Below are 11,841 nucleotides of genomic sequence, written 5' to 3' on the forward strand. Positions count from 1 at the left end.
GGGTCGGTGATCTCCCGTGGGGATGTGATGTTGGATCCCTTTCACCTGCCCAAAATCTGAGGGGTGTTTGCTGAATACCTGCTCGTACTCGTGTACTACCCTGTAAGCCCCCTGTATTTGATGAGATGGGGTAGAGTCAGTGCCCACATGCAATTCCCGACACCAGTCTTTCGAGTGCTCTGCAGAACCTTTGTTCTCCGCCACGTTTGACGGGACCAAGGGTCCAGGTGTCTGTATTACACTATTATTGACAGTGAACAGTTTGGCGAGCGTGGTATACTTGGTTAGGTGGACCTCTTCCTCCCCACAATTGAGGACACGTACGGGCACTCTCCCCTGTCGGACGTCGACCACCCCCCGGGCTGTCAGAACAGTAGGCCTATTGTCTGAATATACAGGTTCTACCAAGGCCTGGTAGTCCCTACCCCTGAGGCCTATGGCTGCTCGACACCATATTAACATTTCACTCTTGGGAGGTATCGCGATGGGGTTTGAATCACTTACAGTGACACGACCAATCTCACCACCAGTCAGCTCTACCTGCTGTCTCTGCATCAGAGCTCTGATTTCCTTCTGCAGGGCACGTTGCTCACTGTGGCCAGCGTTTTCTGCCACCTGTTGCAACAAAACAATCACTTCTGCAAGACAATTTTCTATAACATTAGTACCAAGAGTCATCATGGGATTACATTCTCGACGATCAATATCTACAATCACAATCCCTTGGGCTTTCAATTCCACCCGCCCCACTTTGATGGTGACCTCCTTATACCCCACTTGTGGCAACGGCTGACCATTACTGGCGATTATGGTGAAATCATCGTCAGGGCCACGAGTAATATCAGCGTCCTCCCAATACCGTTTGTAGAGCACGTAAGGTATAGTCGTCACCTGAGAACCGGTGTCCAGCAAAGCATTCAAGGGGATTCCATCAATCACTACAGGGAGAACTGGTCGTCCTCCAATATACTTGGTTCTCCAATGCTGCGGGCCTGACCGTCCTACTCCTGGGGGTTGGTCCTTTGCCCCAGGGGTTGCTCGTTTAAAGGACAGTACCTTGCAAGATGGCCCACCTGGTGACAGCGGCGGCAGATGGGTCGTCCATCCTGGTGGAAGCGGTCGTCGGGCCGGCTCCTGGTCGGCGGAGTCCTCCTCTGTCGCATCCAAGGGACATCCTCCGGGCTGGAAGCCAACTGGATCTTCTCTTTGGGGGCCTCCTGTAGGGACTGCACCGTCCGGGCCAGGGCAGCGACGCTCTTAGTTAGCTCTTGCATCTGGAGCCGAAGTCCTGCGGGGGAGTCGTCCTCGAAGCTCTGGGCGTCGGCCTCCGCGGCAACTGGGGTATCCGATGCCACCTCCTGGTGGTAGGTGAGAGCGGGGCGCCTGGGTGTTACTGCGCGGCTGGGCTGTCGCTCCTGCAATGCCTGGATAGCTTTATCTTTAAACTGCACAAAAGTCAAGTCTGGATTTTGCATAGCCAGGAAGTGCAATTGGCCCCGCTGGTGACTGCACAGGAGCCCCTCAATGAACCGCTCCTTCAGGATTTTATCTTCATCCTGCATGCTGCCGGGGTCACTCTGCTTAATGGCCCGCATCGCTTCCTGGAGATTAAGGGCATAGTCCCGCAAGCTATCCTGTGACCTTTGTTTGCATCCATAAAAAATCAGTTTAATTTCTGTAGCAGTGCGAGTATCAAAGGTGGCTTTAAGCTTGGCAAAAATCTGTTGTGCAGTTCCTTTATCCTCAGCGGGCCAGGATTTCAATTCTCTAAGAGCCGCCCCAAAGAGTTGGCCGGTTATCATATGGACTTTCTGGGGCTCGGTTAGGGGATAGAACTCGAGCAGGCTGCAGAGCCCTTCTTTAAAGTCAGTGAATGTATGCGCCTCCCCAGAGTATCGTGGGAGCCAGGTCGCTCCGGGCAGGTAGGGCATGGAGAAGGGCATTATGGCTTTTGCGTTAGCGGCGGTGTCCGACTGGCTGATGGGGGCAGCGGGCCCTGCGGCAGCCAGTGGCGGTATTAGGGCTGCGGCTTCGCCCGCTGCGGGGACCGGAGCTGCCCCTGCGTCCGCGGCTGCGACCGCTACCTCCTCTCCTCCCGACTCAGACATGGCTGTCCCTTCCTCCCACTAACCTGCTGGGGGTCGGAGTTCCTCTTCCGGGATTGGCGCCTTACCGCGCTTTCCGTTCCGCGCTTCTTTTGGCTGATCCCGCCCACGTAGCTAAGGCGCCTCCCTCCGCGCGCGGCAATGGCGAATTTTTGGCGGTAACTCTCCGCGGCAAGCAGTAGCACACAGTTCTCTCAATAAAGTACAGTCCAAGCACGATAAATCACAGTTCCAAGGCACACATGACCTGATTCTTCAGGCTTAAGTAGATCCTGTTCGTGACGCCAAGCTTGGAGCGCCCCCACACCGCCGCAGGGCCGAGGGGTACCCGGAGCCGGGCCTCTGAGATCTCAGTCCTGGGGTTGTCACGGTGGCTAGACCCGGTCCGTGGCCCTGTCTGTCAGTGGGGGACGTCCGGTGCAATAAGTGGTGTTGTAACGGTGCAGGTCGTGGTAAATAATGAGGACACCAGGTTGCAGTCTCTTTACCTCTTTACTGAAGATGTTGGAGACCTCAGTCCAGAGCGCTGTTAACTGGGTTTTCAGAGACCGGCCGGTCCAACGACACATCAGGAGTTCCTCCTTACAGGTGGGAATCAGTATCTACCTTCTAGCGCTGTGTGTTGTAGTTCTTCCCTGCTGAGCTCCCGGGATAGTCCTCACAACTGTTTCTTTCTGTCTCTACTGTTCTTTCTCCGTCCTCCAGATGATATGGTAGGACGCACCCGTATGACGGGGTAGGCCTGGAGTTCTTCCGGGACCCTAGAGTCGCCCCTCTCCCACAGCTGCCTCCGTTGTCTGCTTAGGTGTTAAGTGAGACAGCCAACCTGTAATTAGCTGTCCTGCCGTGGTTTGCAATGTACTTAAAGTCTCTTACTTGCTCGGCGTTCCGGCCACCGACTATTTGCGCCTCAGAAGGATGTTGCCTCGGTCTAGCAGCAGGACCCCTTCTGGTATTTCTCCTTTTCTGTATTCCCGTTGTTTACTGGTTAGTTCTGCTCTGAGGAGTCTGCCAGGATCCCATCCCTGACAGGTCCTCTCACTAGCTCTTCCCAGCTACTTCTCCCTGTCTTCCTGTCCAACCCCCAGTTTTACCAGAGTTGTGAGGAGTGGCCTACTAGATAGGACCACCCCCCCTGGTGGCCGGAGTGTGAAGTGTGGTGTGAGTGTACCTGGTCAGAGAAACTCCTTTAGTGCAATCAGACGTACCACAGCTCCCCATAGTGGCGGAGCCACAGTACTGCAACAACCAGGACTCTGGGGTGCTGCACTCCCCCCCGGTTAAATCCAGTACTCCGGGACTGGGAAAACAAGAACAATAATACATGTTAACAGGAAACACACAAACTTTTGAAATAGCATAACAATTGAACATAACAAGGCTTCCCTTTACGGGAGGTGAGGATTCTTGAACGTTGCAAAAGTTAGGTCATGCACAGTTTATGACTCTCAGTTCAGTGATTGAAACAGCGGGGACCCCGGGTAAACAAAGGGGCCCCCCTTTTTGAAAGTTTTTGAGCAATTCACTGTCCATTACTCTATTGTCCATTTAAAAACCTGTAACAAAAAGATATATATACAACATTTTCAATTAAATAGCAGCCCTTATTAATACCTCCAAAGTTTGTAGCGGAGGGGAGTTTGATTTTGAGTGAGTGCTGCGTGTGGACCTTCGCAGCGCAGGGGTTGCTATTGGCCTAACAGGGCCCGCTATGCTTGCTACCGCTGGTGTAGTGCGCTGTCTTCTAACTACACTTCTAGTGAGTCTGGGTAGCACTGGCAGGTTGGGGCTCTCAGAGCTGCTGCTATCAACAGTGGGTACGGCAGGCTCACTGATAGCAGAGGGAGGATTTGCCGGTTCAACGGTTGGCATGGCTTCTTCAGGCAAGGCTTGTTGAGGTTGCGGGGCCGGATGATCTGGTACCACCGTTGTTTCTGGTGGGTCCGGCTGTGGAAACGTTAGAACAGGTACCGCGATGGCCTGATTTATCTGAGTCCAGGACTGGGGAAAGTCACCAAGGACAGTATGGAACATCTTCTCCTTTTCTACCGGCGGGGAGATTTCTGGGGCCGTGCCCCTCTCTTTCAACTTATCGGGGCAGACCTTAAGGTGATCCCTGGATACCGCTGTCGAGGTCTCCCCTCTGTCCTTGCTGATGAGACAGACCTTAGTGTTGTCGAAGTCGGATGGCAAGATGGTATACGGTTCCGCTTCCCATTGGTCATCAAGCTTGTGTAACCTCCTCTTTCGTTTAAGCACTTGCTCACCAGGTGACAGGGGAATCGCAGGAGCGTGTTGATTGTAGTCCCTTTCTTGTTTCTGCCTAGCCTGGGCGAGACTTCTCTCCACACACTCCTGTACTTCGCGGTATCTTCGCTGCCTTTCTGTATCCCAATCTGCCTCCGGCGAGGTATCTTCGGGTACTAGGACCCCCATGTCCAGATCAACGGGTAACCGACTAGACCTTCCTCGCATCAGGTACGCTGGAGTACAGTTGGTGGAACTTACTGGGATGTGGTTGTACATATCCACCAAGTCAGGCAACTTTGTCGGCCACAGGTTCCGTTCCTCCACAGGCAAGGTCTTCAATAAATCGATTACTACCTGGTTCATCTTCTCGCACATCCCGTTGGTTTGGGGGTGGTACGGTGTAGTTCTGATCTTCTTACACCCGTACAACTGGCAGAATTCTTGGAACACTTCCGCTTCGAATGCAGGCCCCTGATCGGTCAGTACTTTCTCTGGGTAGCCATGGGGTCTACAAAAGTGCTGCTGGAAGGCCCTGGCGGCAGTCCTAGCTGTTAGATCCTTGACAGGCACAACCACCAAAAACCTGGAGTAGTGGTCCACGATGGTAAGGGCGTAGATATAGCCCGACCGGCTAGGCGTCAGCTTCACATGATCCAGCGCGACCAGTTCGAGCGGCCATTTGGTGATGATAGGCCGCAGGGGAGCCCGTTGACTGTCACGGTCCTTCCTTCGCAGACTACACGGACCACACTCTCGACACCACTTCTCAATGGTTCTCTTCATGCCAATCCAATAGAACCTCCCTCGGAGCAGCTTCTCCAGCTTCCTCCATCCGAAGTGTCCGGCTCCATCATGGTAGGCTCCCAGAACCATGGGCGCATCTCGCCTTGGCACCACTATCTGCCACACCAATTCATGAGTACGTGGGTCGATGCTCCTCCTGCACAACTTGCCATCATGGATAAACAGTTTGCTTCTCCCCTTCCACAGCTGTTGAGTTTCTTGTGGATCATCTGGGCCAGGGTGCAACCCAGCCTGCGTCAAGAGTTCCTTCACCTGACGGACCGCGGGGTCACTATCCTGGGTTTCTGCCCATCCGTGGTGGGGCAGGGGATTCAGCGTGGCATCCGGTTGGTTCTTGTGCCTGTTCTTCACATGGTGAGAGTTCTGAGTGGCTTTGGGGCGATGGAAGGCAGGCAGCTCCACCTCTTCAAGTGCCTCCGGGTCTTCTCCCACTTCTGGTAGATTGGGCATTCGGGACAGAGCATCGGCATTGGCATTCTGCTGTCCTGCCCGATATTTGATGGTGAAATCATAGTTGGACAGCCGGGCCATCCACCGCTGTTCCAAAGCCCCGAGTTTGGCAGTATCCAGATGCGTTAGCGGATTGTTGTCCGTGAAGACGGTGAATTTCGCAGAGGCCAGGTAGTGCTTAAATCTCTCTGTCACTGCCCAGACAAGGGCAAGGAATTCCAGTTTGAAGGAACTGTAGATGTCAGGGTTCCTTTCCGTGGGACGGAGTTTCCTGCTGGCGTAAGCGATCACCCTTTCTTTGCCGTTCTGAACCTGGGACAGCACGGCTCCTAATCCCACATTACTGGCATCTGTGTACAGCACAAACGGTTGATCGTATTCAGGGTAAGCCAGTATCTCTTCTCCCGTCAGTGCCGACTTCAAACAGGTGAAGGATTCCTCCAGCTCTTCGTTCCAATCAAAGGGGGTTTTCCTCCCCTTGGTCTTCTTTGGTTGGCCCACCAGCAGATTTTGCAAGGGTGCGGCCTTCTTGGTGAAATCCTTAATGAATCTCCGATAGTAACCTACCAACCCGAGGAACTGCCGGACTTCGTGGAGGTCACTGGGCTTTGGCCAGTCCTTGATCACTGTGACCTTGTCGGAGTCTGGGGCCACTCCTTCAGCGCTCACCACATGGCCCAGGTACTGCACTTTAGGTTTCAGCAGATGACACTTGGACGGTTTCACTTTTAGGCCGAAGTTGGACAAGGCTTCGAACACCTCGGCCAGGTGCTTCAGATGGTCTTCGTAGGTTTTAGAGAAGACTATGACGTCATCCAGATATAGCAGTACGGTTTCAAAGTTCAGGTGTCCCAGGCAGCTCTCCATCATCCTCTGGAACGTTCCGGGAGCATTGCACAATCCGAAGGGCATGTAGTTGAACTCACAGAGGCCCATTGGCGTCGTGAAGGCCGTCTTCTCTTTGTCCGCCTCCGCCACAGGAACCTGCCAGTACCCACTGGTGAGATCTAAGGTAGAGAAGTAGTTAGCAGATTTTAAAGCAGCCAGAGATTCCTCTATCCTGGGCAGTGGGTATGCGTCCTTATGTGTAATGCGATTCAACTGCCTGTAATCAACACACATCCTCATTGTACCATCTTTCTTTTTAACGAGGACTAACGGAGCTGCCCAGGGGCTACAGCTGTCTCTCACCACCCCAGCCTCCTTCATTTCCCGCAACATGTCCTTGGCACACTGGTAATGAGCTGGGGGTACAGGGCGATATCTCTCTTTTATGGGTCGGTGATCTCCCGTGGGGATGTGATGTTGGATCCCTTTCACCTGCCCAAAATCTGAGGGGTGTTTGCTGAATACCTGCTCGTACTCGTGTACTACCCTGTAAGCCCCCTGTATTTGATGAGATGGGGTAGAGTCAGTGCCCACATGCAATTCCCGACACCAGTCTTTCGAGTGCTCTGCAGAACCTTTGTTCTCCGCCACGTTTGACGGGACCAAGGGTCCAGGTGTCTGTATTACACTATTATTGACAGTGAACAGTTTGGCGAGCGTGGTATACTTGGTTAGGTGGACCTCTTCCTCCCCACAATTGAGGACACGTACGGGCACTCTCCCCTGTCGGACGTCGACCACCCCCCGGGCTGTCAGAACAGTAGGCCTATTGTCTGAATATACAGGTTCTACCAAGGCCTGGTAGTCCCTACCCCTGAGGCCTATGGCTGCTCGACACCATATTAACATTTCACTCTTGGGAGGTATCGCGATGGGGTTTGAATCACTTACAGTGACACGACCAATCTCACCACCAGTCAGCTCTACCTGCTGTCTCTGCATCAGAGCTCTGATTTCCTTCTGCAGGGCACGTTGCTCACTGTGGCCAGCGTTTTCTGCCACCTGTTGCAACAAAACAATCACTTCTGCAAGACAATTTTCTATAACATTAGTACCAAGAGTCATCATGGGATTACATTCTCGACGATCAATATCTACAATCACAATCCCTTGGGCTTTCAATTCCACCCGCCCCACTTTGATGGTGACCTCCTTATACCCCACTTGTGGCAACGGCTGACCATTACTGGCGATTATGGTGAAATCATCGTCAGGGCCACGAGTAATATCAGCGTCCTCCCAATACCGTTTGTAGAGCACGTAAGGTATAGTCGTCACCTGAGAACCGGTGTCCAGCAAAGCATTCAAGGGGATTCCATCAATCACTACAGGGAGAACTGGTCGTCCTCCAATATACTTGGTTCTCCAATGCTGCGGGCCTGACCGTCCTACTCCTGGGGGTTGGCCCTTTGCCCCAGGGGTTGCTCGTTTAAAGGACAGTACCTTGCAAGATGGCCCACCTGGTGACAGCGGCGGCAGATGGGTCGTCCATCCTGGTGGAAGCGGTCGTCGGGCCGGCTCCTGGTCGGCGGAGTCCTCCTCTGTCGCATCCAAGGGACATCCTCCGGGCTGGAAGCCAACTGGATCTTCTCTTTGGGGGCCTCCTGTAGGGACTGCACCGTCCGGGCCAGGGCAGCGACGCTCTTAGTTAGCTCTTGCATCTGGAGCCGAAGTCCTGCGGGGGAGTCGTCCTCGAAGCTCTGGGCGTCGGCCTCCGCGGCAACTGGGGTATCCGATGCCACCTCCTGGTGGTAGGTGAGAGCGGGGCGCCTGGGTGTTACTGCGCGGCTGGGCTGTCGCTCCTGCAATGCCTGGATAGCTTTATCTTTAAACTGCACAAAAGTCAAGTCTGGATTTTGCATAGCCAGGAAGTGCAACTGGCCCCGCTGGTGACTGCACAGGAGCCCCTCAATGAACCGCTCCTTCAGGATTTTATCTTCATCCTGCATGCTGCCGGGGTCACTCTGCTTAATGGCCCGCATCGCTTCCTGGAGATTAAGGGCATAGTCCCGCAAGCTATCCTGTGACCTTTGTTTGCATCCATAAAAAATCAGTTTAATTTCTGTAGCAGTGCGAGTATCAAAGGTGGCTTTAAGCTTGGCAAAAATCTGTTGTGCAGTTCCTTTATCCTCAGCGGGCCAGGATTTCAATTCTCTAAGAGCCGCCCCAAAGAGTTGGCCGGTTATCATATGGACTTTCTGGGGCTCGGTTAGGGGATAGAACTCGAGCAGGCTGCAGAGCCCTTCTTTAAAGTCAGTGAATGTATGCGCCTCCCCAGAGTATCGTGGGAGCCAGGTCGCTCCGGGCAGGTAGGGCATGGAGAAGGGCATTATGGCTTTTGCGTTAGCGGCGGTGTCCGACTGGCTGATGGGGGCAGCGGGCCCTGCGGCAGCCAGTGGCGGTATTAGGGCTGCGGCTTCGCCCGCTGCGGGGACCGGAGCTGCCCCTGCGTCCGCGGCTGCGACCGCCACCTCCTCTCCTCCCGACTCAGACATGGCTGTCCCTTCCTCCCACTAACCTGCTGGGGGTCGGAGTTCCTCTTCCGGGATTGGCGCCTTACCGCGCTTTCCGTTCCGCGCTTCTTTTGGCTGATCCCGCCCACGTAGCTAAGGCGCCTCCCTCCGCGCGCGGCAATGGCGAATTTTTGGCGGTAACTCTCCGCGGCAAGCAGTAGCACACAGTTCTCTCAATAAAGTACAGTCCAAGCACGATAAATCACAGTTCCAAGGCACACATGACCTGATTCTTCAGGCTTAAGTAGATCCTGTTCGTGATGCCAAGCTTGGAGCGCCCCCACACCGCCGCAGGGCCGAGGGGTACCCGGAGCCGGGCCTCTGAGATCTCAGTCCTGGGGTTGTCACGGTGGCTAGACCCGGTCCGTGGCCCTGTCTGTCAGTGGGGGACGTCCGGTGCAATAAGTGGTGTTGTAACGGTGCAGGTCGTGGTAAATAATGAGGACACCAGGTTGCAGTCTCTTTACCTCTTTACTGAAGATGTTGGAGACCTCAGTCCAGAGCGCTGTTAACTGGGTTTTCAGAGACCGGCCGGTCCAACGACACATCAGGAGTTCCTCCTTACAGGTGGGAATCAGTATCTACCTTCTAGCGCTGTGTGTTGTAGTTCTTCCCTGCTGAGCTCCCGGGATAGTCCTCACAACTGTTTCTTTCTGTCTCTACTGTTCTTTCTCCGTCCTCCAGATGATATGGTAGGACGCACCCGTATGACGGGGTAGGCCTGGAGTTCTTCCGGGACCCTAGAGTCGCCCCTCTCCCACAGCTGCCGCCGTTGTCTGCTTAGGTGTTAAGTGAGACAGCCAACCTGTAATTAGCTGTCCTGCCGTGGTTTGCAATGTACTTAAAGTCTCTTACTTGCTCGGCGTTCCGGCCACCGACTATTTGCGCCTCAGAAGGATGTTGCCTCGGTCTAGCAGCAGGACCCCTTCTGGTATTTCTCCTTTTCTGTATTCCCGTTGTTTACTGGTTAGTTCTGCTCTGAGGAGTCTGCCAGGATCCCATCCCTGACAGGTCCTCTCACTAGCTCTTCCCAGCTACTTCTCCCTGTCTTCCTGTCCAACCCCCAGTTTTACCAGAGTTGTGAGGAGTGGCCTACTAGATAGGACCACCCCCCCTGGTGGCCGGAGTGTGAAGTGTGGTGTGAGTGTACCTGGTCAGAGAAACTCCTTTAGTGCAATCAGACGTACCACAGCTCCCCATAGTGGCGGAGCCACAGTACTGCAACAACCAGGACTCTGGGGTGCTGCACTACCATAACAAATCAAGAAAGTTATACAGAACTAAAATCAGGGTCTTTGCAGCAACATCATGTTGCTCTCAGATTAAATAGCAAAAAAACTGCTGATAGATTCCGTTTAAAATAAATTGAAAACATTGTTCGGAAATGGTTTGAGGAACAAAGAAATCAAGGTGTTTGTTGACCTAGCCTTTAAATTTCCTAGATCTCAGTTTGAACAAGCATCTGTGCAACATGCATTATATTGGAAAATTCCATTGTTTTTAGATTAAGAGTATTATGATTTACTTGAAAGTGGAACATACTTTTACCAGGATCACCATTGATCCTGGTAAATTATCCAATGCCTTTGTCTGTGAAACAACCTCATATCATCAGGTTTCCTCCACCAAACTTGAAAGTTCCTTCAATTTCTTGATTGGTTAGCTCCTTTTTCCTTTGTTTCTTGCAGACCCATTTGCACCCATCATAGCCTAGTCTATTGACTTTCATCTCATCGCTCCAAATCACCTATTTCCAATCTTCTACTGAACACTTTTCATACTTTTTTTGCAAGCTCAACCCGACGCTTCTTATGATAATATTGAAGTGGAGGCTTCTTCACCTTTTTTCAAGCCACCATTTTAAGATTGTGTAATGTGCACTGCATGGTGCTTGCATGGACGTCTGTGTTTGCACTATTACGAACAATACGAGCCACCTCCACTGCGGAGTTTTTCGCGCCATAGCTGATAGACCTTGTGATGAACTGACTTGTTGACTCCGATATTTTGCCTGGATGTCCTCCTATTGGTTTTTAAATGGATGAAGTGACTTCATTTCTTATTGTTCCAAATGTTCCAACTGTCATGGCAATCAAATGATTAAGTTTGGCAATTTTCTTGGCCAAGAGACCACTATTGATGAGCTGGATGATGCTGTTTCTCTTTTCTTGGGAAATCTTCTTCATGGCTGCTTCTCAATTCGAACCTGTGACCTTTCCCTTGGGAATTAGCCCAATAAAACTCTGAGCTATTAGAGAATGTGAGAACAGGTTGTATTTTTTAGTATAAAGGAAGAATAAGATTTTTCCACCACCAAGAGTAAAACAGTTTCAATGCAGTTGTAGGTAGGTTGCAGTGACAGACAGAAGGCGAAGCAAGGGTTAACCAAATGGAATGAAACTGAAAGGATGAATATACAAATTTGATATTTGAAAAAACTTTTTTACATTGAGGGTGATCAATGAGTGGAACAGGCTGACAGGAGAGGTGGTGTGTCCTCCTTCAATCGAAGTCTTCAAACACAGGCTGGACAGATATCTGAGATGGTTTAGTGAATCCTGCATTGAGCAGGGGTTGGACATGATGACCCTTGAAGTCACTTCCATCTCTAACATTCTATGATTCTATGATTAAATAGTGGATGTGAACATGGTTGTGATGGTGAGGTGGAAGGTGTCCTCAATACAGGCTGTTGCAGCATGTTGGTAATAATCCATAGCTTGATAGCTTTTTTCCATTTACTCATTGACAAGTTAATGTTTTTTTATGGTGATCTGTAGTCAAAAATTCATCAAAGTATGTAAAATTAACTACTTGAGTAACCATTCACA

Source organism: Ranitomeya variabilis, chromosome 5 (genome assembly GCF_051348905.1).
Source record: "Ranitomeya variabilis isolate aRanVar5 chromosome 5, aRanVar5.hap1, whole genome shotgun sequence".
NCBI lineage: Eukaryota > Metazoa > Chordata > Amphibia > Anura > Dendrobatidae > Ranitomeya > Ranitomeya variabilis.